Genomic DNA, 12,769 nt, shown 5'->3' with positions numbered 1-12,769 from the left:
TTTAGAAGTTGATTTGCATTTACTGTTTTAGAAATTAACTTTCTTTATTTCCGCGGATGCTTTTAACAAGCATTATCCCTTGTGACCACACTTCTTCTCCTCTTATTTTCCTTTGGGAGTTGAGTGGTTTATTAGGTACCTCCACTCCTTCTAGCACATTGAGTGCGGGGATATGATTTATTGACACATTTATTATTAGTAAATACATCTAGCAAATATTTGCAATGTCTTGCAAATTTATGAATTCTTGAACTTCTTGTTCAGATCCTTTAGTACGTGGATCTAAGATCTAATTGCCTTTATGTAAGGACTGAATGTATGTGGTATTACAATTTATTTTCTGGCATCCTTTGTGTTACTTGTGATCTCCCCCTAATGACTAGAAATTGTCCTCATCAGCGTATCGGGCTATGAATATGCTCCATGTTAGAGGCTTGAGGTATTTTATGATTGATGGAAAATATACCTCATATAGATCCTCAATTTCATATGAATGCCCATTGATGTACGTTGTGGTGGTGATATCAGTATGTATATAGTGTAACCAATTTTTCGCAGATGGGAAATACTTATTTGATTTTCACGTACTAATTACCGCAACAGGGAAGCCGTATAATATGCAGTTGGTCTTATTTGAATGAAATTTGTGGCGTGTAAGACCGCATGATTTCCAGTATGAGATTAGTAAATTGCAATTCTAGAGTAATGGTCGTGCAATTAATTTTAACTCTCTTGGATGAGAGATTTCAGCTAGACCATTTGAAGTGTGCACATAAATGTACTTAATGCTCCAAAATAATGGCTAAGATCACAATGATTGTTGAAAGCACGTGAAGTAAATTCAGCGGCATTATCTATTATAATGGATTTTATCCTGTTGTTAGGATAATTTGCTCATAATTTGATAATTTGAACAATAAATTTGTAGATGCATCTATGAGCATCACAAAGTACCTTAATAGTCCATATAATGGCTAAATATGACCACATATATATCTTTGAATGTGTTCAAGAAAAATGAGTTACCTATATTTAATTTTAAGATAAGAGTGCCTTAAAATTAATTTTCCTGTGGCACATGCGGTATACACAAAATCCGAGGATTTTGGAAATATTGCAACACTGTTAGGATTTTGGAAATATTGCAACATTGTTGTTGTGACTAATAGAATTGCTGATAATTTTTCTTTTCATGCTTAAACCAGGATGACCAAGGTGGTCATACCAAGTCTTGAATTTAATCAAGATTCTGAAAAATTATCTTGAACGCAACATGTGATACGGGATTAATGTATGTATAATACAGTTCAGATGATATGGAAGAAATTTTCTTAAGAGCTTGCTTTGTCATATCCGTTAGATTTGGTGAGAAATAAATACATCACCGTTCTCAATTTGGCATATGAAAGCTATTTAGACTAGTGTCTTTATAACTGGTTAAGGTACGAGTTGAATCAGGATACAAGAGTGCATCCATGATCACTAAAGATGTACCCATAAGGAGAATAATTGTGGCTCAATTCAAATCCACAATTAAGATATCACGTTCAGCGATTGTCATAGCATTTCTATGTTTCAGAGTATGGAAATATATTTGCTCCCAGAAAATTGTATTAGTGGTACAACTTTCCACTAAACAAATTTCGTCTTCCATTTGTTGCTTCTTGTAAAATTTCTATACATGTAAGAGAAAATTCCATAAGAAATTAATTCATATATAGAATACATACAATGCTGATTTTTATGAGTATCATGTCTTGAGAGACAATATGCAACATCATGTAGGATAATAGTAGGCTTATGATATTTAGAGGAATATTAGGAGACTAATTGAGGTCTCCCAACATATCACGGGAAATAAATTACACAAGCATGTCATATACACTGAGGATATCATCCTCCTTCTGCTAGACTAAATCATAATTCTCTATCAGAGGAATGGTTTAAGAACATGTCTTCTATTTGTGAATTGAAGTGAGCTTCAAAATTACCCCTTGAATTGGCTTGCCTTTCCCAATGGATTTAAGATACAAATCCACCAAATATTTGGGAATCCGACATTTGTATGGTGGTTCGTACATCCACATCGTTGACAAACTTGAGAGTTGTATATATTATCATTTTTGCTGAAACAATATTTGCATTGTGCAATTCCACTTTTTCTGCTTGTTGAAAAACCTTCACTTTTCCTTGGATTTCCTGTTGTTCCGTTTATGGCAACGAAATTTGTATCCTAAGTTTTGGCGTGTACTTCAGAAAGGGGTGCTACACCTGTTGGGTGATTTTGATGATGATATTGCTGTTGCAATATCTGGAACAATGGATGGAAAGTGTATAAAGATTTCACAATCATTTGAAACTGTGTGATCCCAGAATCTCAACATAGAGCAGATTGTGTAAACTTTGAGAGTTGTAATATGCTACGAACTTAAAGTTCAGGAAATGAAACTGAGACCATTCGCATTGAGCTTCTGGTAGGAGAACATATTTTTATTGCTGATAACACTCCTTGAGGGAGGTCCAAAGAGTGAGTGGATCATTCTCCATTAAATACTTAGATTAGAGATCTGGATGGAGGCTAAGTATTACGGTTAACCTTTGAAGCTAGACACCAATAATATCATACCCAGGTTACAGGGATAAGGATCATCAACAATTCAAGGTAAAGGCAATGCATCAGCATAGGTTCCACCCATATCACCCGACACTGACTCGCTAATCATGCAAACATACATAAGCAATAACTCATCAATTTAGATTCCACTTGATTCAAATCAATAGGGTGCAATATGCTTAAACGCTTGCCTTATTGCTCCGGCATCTGCCTAATACTTCCGGCACAACACTCCCAGAACTCCGGTAGCTCGGTATCGCCTTTGCTCACTTGGACCGTCAGAGCGACACTCTTTAAATGAATCAAGAATACATTGCATAAATGAACAAACAATGAAAAATTGTGCATATGATGCATGCTCGAACAATAGTAAAGCACTGTGTTTCAAAAACAATTGCAAAAGGTCGAAAAAAGACCCAGGTTGGAAAAGGTTTGAACCTCAAATAGGGTAACCTAAGTGCATAAAGCATTGAGTGGCTGGCGGTCAGACTGGTGTGGAGGTGGCGGTCAGACTGCAACCGTGCAGAGAGTTTAGGGCATCAACGGTCAAACCGAAGGCATGGTGGTGGTCAGACTGCCGACCAACGGTCAGATCGGCCCTAATGGCGGTCTGACTCCTAACTGTGGAGTTCACTTTGGACATTCCGGCCCTAACTTGGCAGTCAGACCGACCCTATTGGCTGTCAGACCGCCAGACCTTGCCGGCAATACCTTTGCGGGGTCGCCAACGAGGACTCCGGCAAAACCTTCGATGACGAAGGGCACTAAAGTACTCCATAGGATAGGGAGATGTTTTCTATGATTGTTCGGACGATATGTATAGTCCAAACACGTCAAACCCCAAAAATAAGATCTAGATTTAGCTTTCCTAGGGTTTTCTGCTTCAAATCAAAACGGTGGCCGGCTGGAGCTAGGAGACGACGAGAAAACAGCTTAGGAAGGTTTACCTCAGCATAAGGGAACTTCCTATCGGATTGGAATCCTCCAATGAAGCTTTGATTCACCAATTGGACTCCGGAGAGGGGATTAAGCCCGCGGTGGGAGAAGTGCTCGAGGAACACCTTTCTGGCGGGAAAAAGAGGGGGAATAACTTGGGGAAGCCTTCTGGAAGCTTGGAGGAGTACTTGTCGTCGATCTCCGATCGTCAAATGTGGCAAGTGGATACCTCTCTCTCTTTCTAGGGTTTGGTGGAGGGAGAGTGAGGGAGAGCAAATGAGAGAGGGAGAGTGAGAGAGAGACTAGTCGATCCTCTTAAGTGAGCCTCTGCACTTCTAACGGTCAGACCATGGGAGGCATCGGTCGGACCGTGGAAAACCCACATGGCAAATTCACGTGGTTGCCACCTGGCGGTTAGACCGCGGGTGAGCCCGGTCAGACGGCGAGAGCGGCATTTTCTCTTTTTCCATCTTTTCCTATCCTCGTACTCCAAAGTATTTGGGGGCTTTCCTAAATATCTCTAAACCATCTACAACGTACTTTTGGAACACGTTTAAAACTCGAGTTGCAAATAAACACGTATAAACATAACGTCATGATGATTATGCATGCTTAACTATGTTGTGATTAACATTTCAGGATGTGACATTTTTGCATGTTGATTTCACTTATTTAGTGTTGCTATTCCGTCTGATCATGCTAATGATATAGGGCATGTTTGGCAGAGCTCCCAGAGCAACTTCCCGGCTGGAATCAGAGGGAGCTCTGCCAAACAGCAGCTTTCAGCTTTTAGCTCCCTGAGTGGAATCTGTAGGAGTAATTCTCTTAAATGAACTAAAAGCTAAGGAGCTGAAAAAAACAGCTTCCCCTGATTCACTTCCTGCATAGAATCACTTCCTCCATATATTTTAGTTTAGAGAATTACTTTTCGCCACGGAATCACTTCCTCCAGAGAATCACTCCCCGCAAAAAATTTGGATCAGAGAGAGCTCTACCAAACATGCCCGTAATTTCGTTGTCTAGGTGGAAAGGATGGTAGTGATGGATCATTCATGTCTGATCTCGTCTATTGGATTGCTCAGAACCCTCCACCAGCCCAATTTTTCCTTATATATGGGGGAAAAGATGTTGTGAAATTTATTGATCCTCTACCAGGTGATAGCCATCCTGCTGTAGTTGGAGTTTACAAAAGATCAGTGGAGTCTTCTGAACAAATTTTCAACAGAATGGATTCTCAAGTAGCATTGAGGAAAAACGCCTCAATGAGACTCAAAGTGAGGAGTTATCATCATGGGATGTCCAGTCTTCGTCATCAGAATTACCATCATTTACAGAAAAGAAAACTCTGGAAGCTGATGTCCCGTCTTCCCCATCAGATCAATTATCTAGAGACCAAAGGAAAGCTCCTGATCTTACTACAGGAGCAGAGCCACCTTCCAACCGTGTGAAGCTGATGTTACTCTGGCAGCGGATGCCCCATCACCACCATACCATATGATGCATTATCTAGAGACCAAAGAAAGGCTCCGGCTGTTGATCCTGTTACGCAAACAGAACCACCGGTCAGCCGTACGAAAGCTGATGTGGTTGCTGCTGCTGGCACTCCTTCCTCAGGGGCGCAAGGTAATGTTAGCAAGAAGGGGTTATTTGAACGCATTCCGTCACTATGTAATGGCCTAACCCATTAAGCCTGATTTATTCATCTTGTGATGGCGTCTGTTCTAAAGGGTCCGATGATTCACCAATTCATCAAGGGCATGAGTGGAATTTTGTAGAATAGTTGTTCAGAGGTGTAGTGAACACGGGAACCAGACGAAAGTGCATCTGAATATGCTTAGTATAAGGAACCGCAGCATATGTGAAGATGATTGTATTCACTATTCAGTATACTTAAAATCATGATTTCATGAGCGCATAGATGGCAAATGCTGCAAGATGTTCACGTCTGAACAGAAATTTCGTTAATGCCTGAACATCAACAAAGAGAAACCCATTGAAGCTAAATCTATTGTTTTGTAGTTCTGTGCTACATAGATGTTCAGAATGAGGAACGATTTGGGGACGCCGTATGTCGGTCTCCCATTTGCATGCATCTTGTATCTGTTCCAATGGGATCAGATGCCGTATGAGCTTGATATTTAGTCCTCATTAACATAATTATTTGTGTTGCACAATGCAACCACCTCTCTTTTTTTATATATAAGCAAGGTTCCAATTTGTACAGAAACCAAGCTATAACTAGTCGAAATCACTGGTCTGATAATATCAACATTGAGCTACATCTGCATATATCGTTTAGTCCTCGGAACTGATACAATATACACAACCGGAGACAGCTTCTTTGCCGAGTGCCTTAGACACTCGGCAAAGGACGATATACACTCGGCAAAGGCTTTGCCGAGTGCTACACTCGGCAAAAGGCGCTCGGTAAACAGTTTGTCGGCAAAGACCTCTTTGCCGAGTGCACTTTATCGGGCACTCGGCAAAGGCTTTGCCGAGTGCTAATCTGACACTCGGCAAAGGTCTCCGTTTTGCCGAGCGCCAGTGAATCAAACACTCGGCAAAGGTGGCATCTGTGCCGAGTGCCACCGGGAGGACACTCGGCAAACAGGCCATCTTTGCCGAGTGCCTGGACCGTAGCTCTCGACAAATCTGTGATGTTTGCCGACTGTAATGGCCTTTGCACTCGGCAAAGCATGTTGTCACTTTGCCGAGTGCCATGGCCATTGCACTCGGCAAAGTGACTGAAAACAGCCTTTTTTATTTGTTTTTTACATCCCATCCAAACAAACAGAAGATATATATATATAACAAACATCACCAACATCACATATATATCATCAACAGCACATATATATCACCAACACCACATATATATCACAAACGTCACATGTCTCACAATATATCACAAATAAGTTCACAAGTAATCCAAGTGCTCCATCATCTACAACCATAATTGCAAATAGAAGTACCATTAACAACCACAAGTATCATCACCAAGATGGTCAATGAAACTGATTTGGTGAAGGATTCGCTGAAGCATGAGGATCGTTCGATGCCGCCGATTGATTCTGCACAAAGGAGAAGAGATTGTATGTGTGAGACAAGATAAATATATACCATACATGAATAAAACTTTCATACTCCACTAGGTTTGACCGTAAGCATGAACATACAAACTAAAACATTTATACTCACAGGAGTAGAATAGTGAGGAGGTGGAGGTGGAGGTGGAGCGAATAGCGAAGGTGGCGGAGCTACACCCGTAGCGGCGCCAATACTTTGCATGTACTGAAGAATCTCCACCATCCTCCGCTGCTCGGCCTCCACCCTCTCCATCGTCGCCTGCATTTGCTCCCGTATCCTCCTCTCTTGTTCCAGCTGGGCCTACAATATATTCACCTTAATGTTACAATAATGCAAAGGAAAGGTATGAAAAAACCAATGAACGACGAATAAACCAGGAATAACCTCGAGTGCCTCCACCCGGTGGTGTGAAGTGTCCTTCCGAGGTCGTATGGCCGGGCTCGTGCTCGTGCTGCTTGCTCGAATCTGGGAGAGACTGGGAGTAGCGGCCGAGTCGATTGCGCCGTCGCCAATCCAGTATCGCCCATGCTTCTTGCCTCCTCCCACCCTCATGACGACTTCTCCATCAAGGTCCTCGGTGCTCGGATCGTACTCTGGCCCATGGACCTCCCTTGCCATCGATGTGTACTCACTAAGGCGGTTGTGGACGGTCGCATTGCTGTACGCCTCGGGCCCGTCCTCCGGGTTGTAGTCAACGTCGGACGTCGCCTTGCCCTTGTGGGCCATAGCAAATGCCTTGAAGATGGAGCAAGGCTGGCCACCATGTGACGCCGACTGCGAGAAAAACAGCAAGATGATTAGAAATCATGCAGAATTGAGCGTTAGAATAAATAAATGAATTCGCGTACCCATGTTTGTGCGTATCCGCTGAGGTTGCGGCTGCCTTGATGGTGTGCTACACCTGGCATCATCAAACGCCGCTCCCGGCACAAGTTGTGCGTCTCCTCCCACTCGCGTGAGCACCACTTGTCCACCATCTGTTCCCAGCACTGGGGATGCGCGGCGCACCAATAAGGAATCATCTACAGGCCATCAAGTACATGACATATCAGAAGATGAAATTAAGCCTACTTAATCTCAAAAGGAATCAGTATTAATGTTCTGTATTTACCTGCAGGTACTGGTCCCGGGTCAGCGTCATGGTTCTTGCGTCCCTTTTGGTGACCTTCGTTCCAACGACGGTCCCGTGGTAAGTTACGACGGCCTGGATGCGCGCCTCGTAATGCATGTCCACGACGAGTTTTTTGCAGCATTTGGTAGCCACCGCATCCGCCCTGGCCTCATGTCCGTCCTGGCATCTAAAGAAATCCTGCATACAAACACGATGTATCCATTCATTATTTCAAGAATGTCCAATAAATACGATGTATTGAGCAATGTAGTGCGAGGAAGACTTACCCACAGCTCTTGCTTCACCCGCTCCGCCTTGTTGTTGAATACCCTGCGGGCCCGATCTGCAGCATCGGGGGCGGCGGCGTAGTGGTCAAACGAGTAGGCCGGCCCCGTCACTCCGGCGTACTCAACCAGGCCAGGGAAGTGCTCCTTGCACAGAAGACCGAGGATGCCATTGACTTGGCGTGTGTGAGCACCTCCACTCGCCACAATCGTCCAGTTCCTGCCCAAGTGATTAAGAAAAATTATTAATTTCTATTTTGATTTTCAACATATCATATAAAGTAGTGATAACATATAAAGTTACTTACTTTTCCCCCTCGGGTCGAATCAGCGGGCGTCTCTCACGAGGTATCGGTCGCTGAGGGAGGCTCGCGGGACCTCGCAAGTAGACGCTCGACGAACTAGAGGAAGCGGAACCCCCTGCTGTCGCCTCCTCCTCGTCGTCCTCCTGCGCGTCCTCTTGCGCCTCCTCGTCGTCCTCCTGCGCGTCCTCTTGCGCCTCCTCGGCGTGCTCCTGGGGCACCTGCTCCTCCTCCTCCTCCTCCTCACGCGACGGGGCGGCAGGCGACGACTCCCTCCTGCGGCTGCTCCTCCTACTCTCCCCCGGTGCAGCGGTCATTGTCCTTCGGTACAAGGACGTTAGCTTCCTCATCCCACCGCCCACCATCTTTGTTCAATCACCTGCAATTAAAAAGAGTAAACCAATAAGCACAGATAAACAAGAAGTACTTAGAAAGAGATGCAAAATAAACAAAACGTAATTACAAAATAACATAGTATTACATGTATTGAACCCATCATTCCATAAGGATTGAACCCATCTGTTGCCAGCGCAACACGTACATTACGAGCCTCTTTAGCTTTCTCATGATGAATGCCATCAAAGTGGGTCCATGCTTCACCATTGGATGCATGTACCATCCTGTCAGGATTGTATCGTTTGCCATTTTTGTGCCATGTCATCTGTTTCGCGGATTCCTCGGTCATGTATAGCCGTTGGATCCTCGGTATGAACGGAAGGTGCCGTAGGATTGTCACGGGAATGTCAAGCTGCCTCTTCTGGCCATCACCAGAATCTACCTCCAGGAACCTAGATGATTTACACTTTGGACAGTACTTTGCTTCCACGTATTCTTTCCTAAATAGGACGCACCCCTTCGGGCAAGCATGTATCTGCTCATACGGCATCTTAAGTGCACGAAGGAGTTTCTGTGACTCGTGCATGCTCTTTGGCAGAAGGTGACCCTCCGGAAGCAGGCTGCCAATAACTGTCAACATACCATCGAAGGCGTCTTGACTCAGGCTATACTGGGACTTTAACGCCATTATGCGTCCAATGGCATCCAGTTGAGAAACCTTTGTCTGGCCGTGAAGGGGTTTCTGTGCCGCGGCAAACATGTCGTAGAACGCCTTTGCGGTTGCCTCTGGCTCCTCCTCCGTACGTCCTTCAGCGAACTGTGCCTCGTGATAGTCATTTAACATGTTTGCTACCCCGGCATCAGCATCATAATCCTCGACGCGTGGTCTCACCACCTCCTCTCTCATACGATCGGCTTCACCATGGTAGACCCACCAGGTATAGTCTGCCGTAAATCCATTCTTCCAAAGATGTTCCCCCATGACCTTCTTCGTTTGTCTTTTCCTGTTTGCACATTTGTTGCAGGGACAGCAAATTTTACTCGCTCCTTTAGCAGCCACGCCAAATGCCCGTTCCAAGAAAGCATCGGTCTTGTCGATCCATTCATTGGTGACCTGACCCTGACTTGTGCGGCCCGTGTACATCCACTCACGGTCCTCCATCCTCTAACATATATAGCGGCGAGTAATATAAACATCAATTGCATCTACACGACGTTCCTACTATCTAATAGGTGAGGATAGGTCCTAATCCCACGCGAGGATCCGTAGATGAGGTTAGTTTCCATGCTCTACTCCTATTCGAGATATAATTTCGGCAGCACCTCCCTGCTGTTCTCCAAATACACGTCCTGCTAGGGAGAGTGTGTATCCGGAGAACAACAGGGAGATGATGCCGAAACTCTGTCTCGGATCGGAGCAGACCATGGAAACTAACCCCACCTACGCATCCGCGGGCTGTCCAAAAAACGTGGACAATTCGAAACAGATACGGTTTTAGATATGGAAATATCTGCATATTTCCAACCGTATCTCTTTCGAACGGGAGACGCCTAACTGGGTTACGTGATCTACGACCATGATACGGAAAGAGGGGTTATACCTAGGGTGGCGGTGGAGTCAGGCTAGCGGGGCCGTGGCGGGTCGGTGTAGTGGCGAGGCGACGCGGTGCAGGCAAACCCGCAGCGGCAAGGAAGGTGATCGGGGTCGCTGAGGTACTCCGGCGCCGCTCCGACTGGCTCTTCTCTGCAAAAAAAGAAACATAAAACTGTCAATACAAAATTTCGGCAGCACCTCCCCTGCACGGTGAGGTTTCCAAAACCTGCAAGAAAACCAACGGCACGATGGCCGACATGCACATATATATGAATAGCACGATGGCCGACATGCACAAGATTATATCCAACCACATATATATAACAATGTCACAACCACTCCTACGACTACTTAGACTACCACCACTGCTACTCTACCACTACTACTACCGCAACTACTAGTAATACTACGACGACGACGACGACGGTATGGCATACCTAGTGGGCGTCGTAGGGCGGCGGTGGTGAAGGGGCCAGGGCGCCGGTGGACAAGGCGACGGCTGGGGAAGCGTCGGGGACGTGGCAACGGCGGCCGGGGCGCCTCCTCCTCCTCCTCCTTCTTCTTCCTCCTCCCTCCTTCTTCCTCCTCCTCCTTCTCTTCCTCCTTCTTCCTCCTCTCCTCCTCCTCCTCTCTTTCTCCTCCTCCTCCGGCGGCGCGGCGTTGGGGGCAGCGCGGGCGCAGGAGTGGGCGGCGGCGGCGCTGGCGCGGGGACGGCGGCGGCGCGGGCGCGGGCGCGGGCGGGGGCGGCGGCGGGTGCGTGTGTGCGGTGTGTGTGGGCCAGCTGGGCCGGGGGTTAAATCCCCCCTTTGCCGAGTGCCCCCGATCTGGCACTCGGCAAAGAGGGGTTTTTTTTAAAAAAATTTAAAATTCTTTGCCGAGTGCCAGACGTCCTGGCACTCGACAAAGAGGCTCCTTTCCCGAGTGTCATTTTTTGACACTCGGCAAACCCTATTTTTTTTTCACTTTTGACCTCCAAACTTTTTCTACAGTCCTCATACAATACCTGGTACTCCATGTTCCAATGTGGCACATTTCTCGGACTTTTTCTATATTTCTTTAATTTATTTCAATTAATTGAATTTTCTTGAATAATTCAAATTATAACTGCTAGTCATTCGAATAATGAAAAAAAATGAATGGAAAAATGATATTCATGTTATTTAGTATAATGTGAGGCCGTATCCAGGAACAGACCACAAATTTCGAACATTTTGTTCACGAAACATGACCACGAACTTGCGGTCGAGTTGTTTTTAAATTGTATAAAAAGCAAATGAAGTCCGAAAATCATGAAACTTGTCAAGATATCATGATATCATATGTGGAGGCTGTGATAAAAATTTGAGAAGGTTTTGCGCAAGTTGTCACGTACGATGCTTGCAAACCACGAACTTGCGATAAACTTCTTCGGAGATTCTTCGGTTTGCAAGCATCGTACGTGACAACTTGAGCAAAACCTTCTCAAATTTTTATCACAGCCTCCACATATGATATCATGACATCTTGACAAGTTTCATGATTTTCGGACTTCGTTTGCTTTTTATACAATTTAAAAACAACTCGACCGCAAGTTCGTGGTCATGTTTCGTGAACAAGATGTTCGAAATTGGTGGTCTGTTCCTGGATACGGCCTCACATTATACTAAATAACATGAATATCATTTTTCCATTCATTTTTTTTCATTATTCGAATGACTAGCAGTTATAATTTGAATTATCCAAGAAAATTCAATTAATTGAAATAAATTAAAAAAATATAGAAAAAGTCCGAGAAATGTGCCACATTGGAACATGGAGTACCAGGTATTGTATGAGGACTGCAGAAAAAGTTTAGAGGTCAAAAGTGAAAAAAAAAATAGGGTTTGCCGAGTGTCAAAAAATGACACTCGGGAAAGGAGCCTCTTTGCCGAGTGCCAGATGTTTGCCGAGTTCTTTCTCTCTGGCACTCGACAAATAGCCTCCACGAACTTGGAGCAGAAAAAATTTGGAGGTCAAAAGTGAAAAAAATAGGGTTTGCCGAGTATCAAAAATGACACTCGGGAAAGGAGCCTCTTTGCCGAGTGCCAGATGTTTGCCGAGTTCTTTCTCTCTGGCACTCGGCAAATAGCCTCTTTGCCGAGTGCCAGATGTTTGCCGAGTTCTTTATCTCTGGCACTCGGCAAATAGCCTCTTTGCCGAGTGTCCGATAAAAAGCACGCGGCAAAGTCTGGGACACTCGGCAAAGAAGCCGTCTCCGGTAGTGATAGATATGCACATTGTACACGGCGATGGGGCGAAGTGTACAACTAGCCACTTGGTGTGTAAGATATCTTCTGTCTACACCCCCTTACCATGGACGGAACGTAGAATGCACTGTTGAGCTCGGACAGCATGCCAGGCTACTGTTTTAGCTTTTGCTTTCGTCCCTGTTATGTTGGAACATTCCAAGATTAGCTCATTGCCACTCAGGAAACTCGTGTCCAGCCGAGCTGAGTTTCTGTTCCTGCAGCAGTGCAGCATTACCAG

The sequence above is a fragment of the Phragmites australis genome, chromosome 19 (genome assembly GCF_958298935.1).
Source record: "Phragmites australis chromosome 19, lpPhrAust1.1, whole genome shotgun sequence".
Taxonomy (NCBI): Eukaryota; Viridiplantae; Streptophyta; class Magnoliopsida; order Poales; family Poaceae; genus Phragmites; species Phragmites australis.
The sequence above is the reverse complement of the archived record's forward strand: the minus strand, read 5'-3'. Positions refer to the sequence as shown.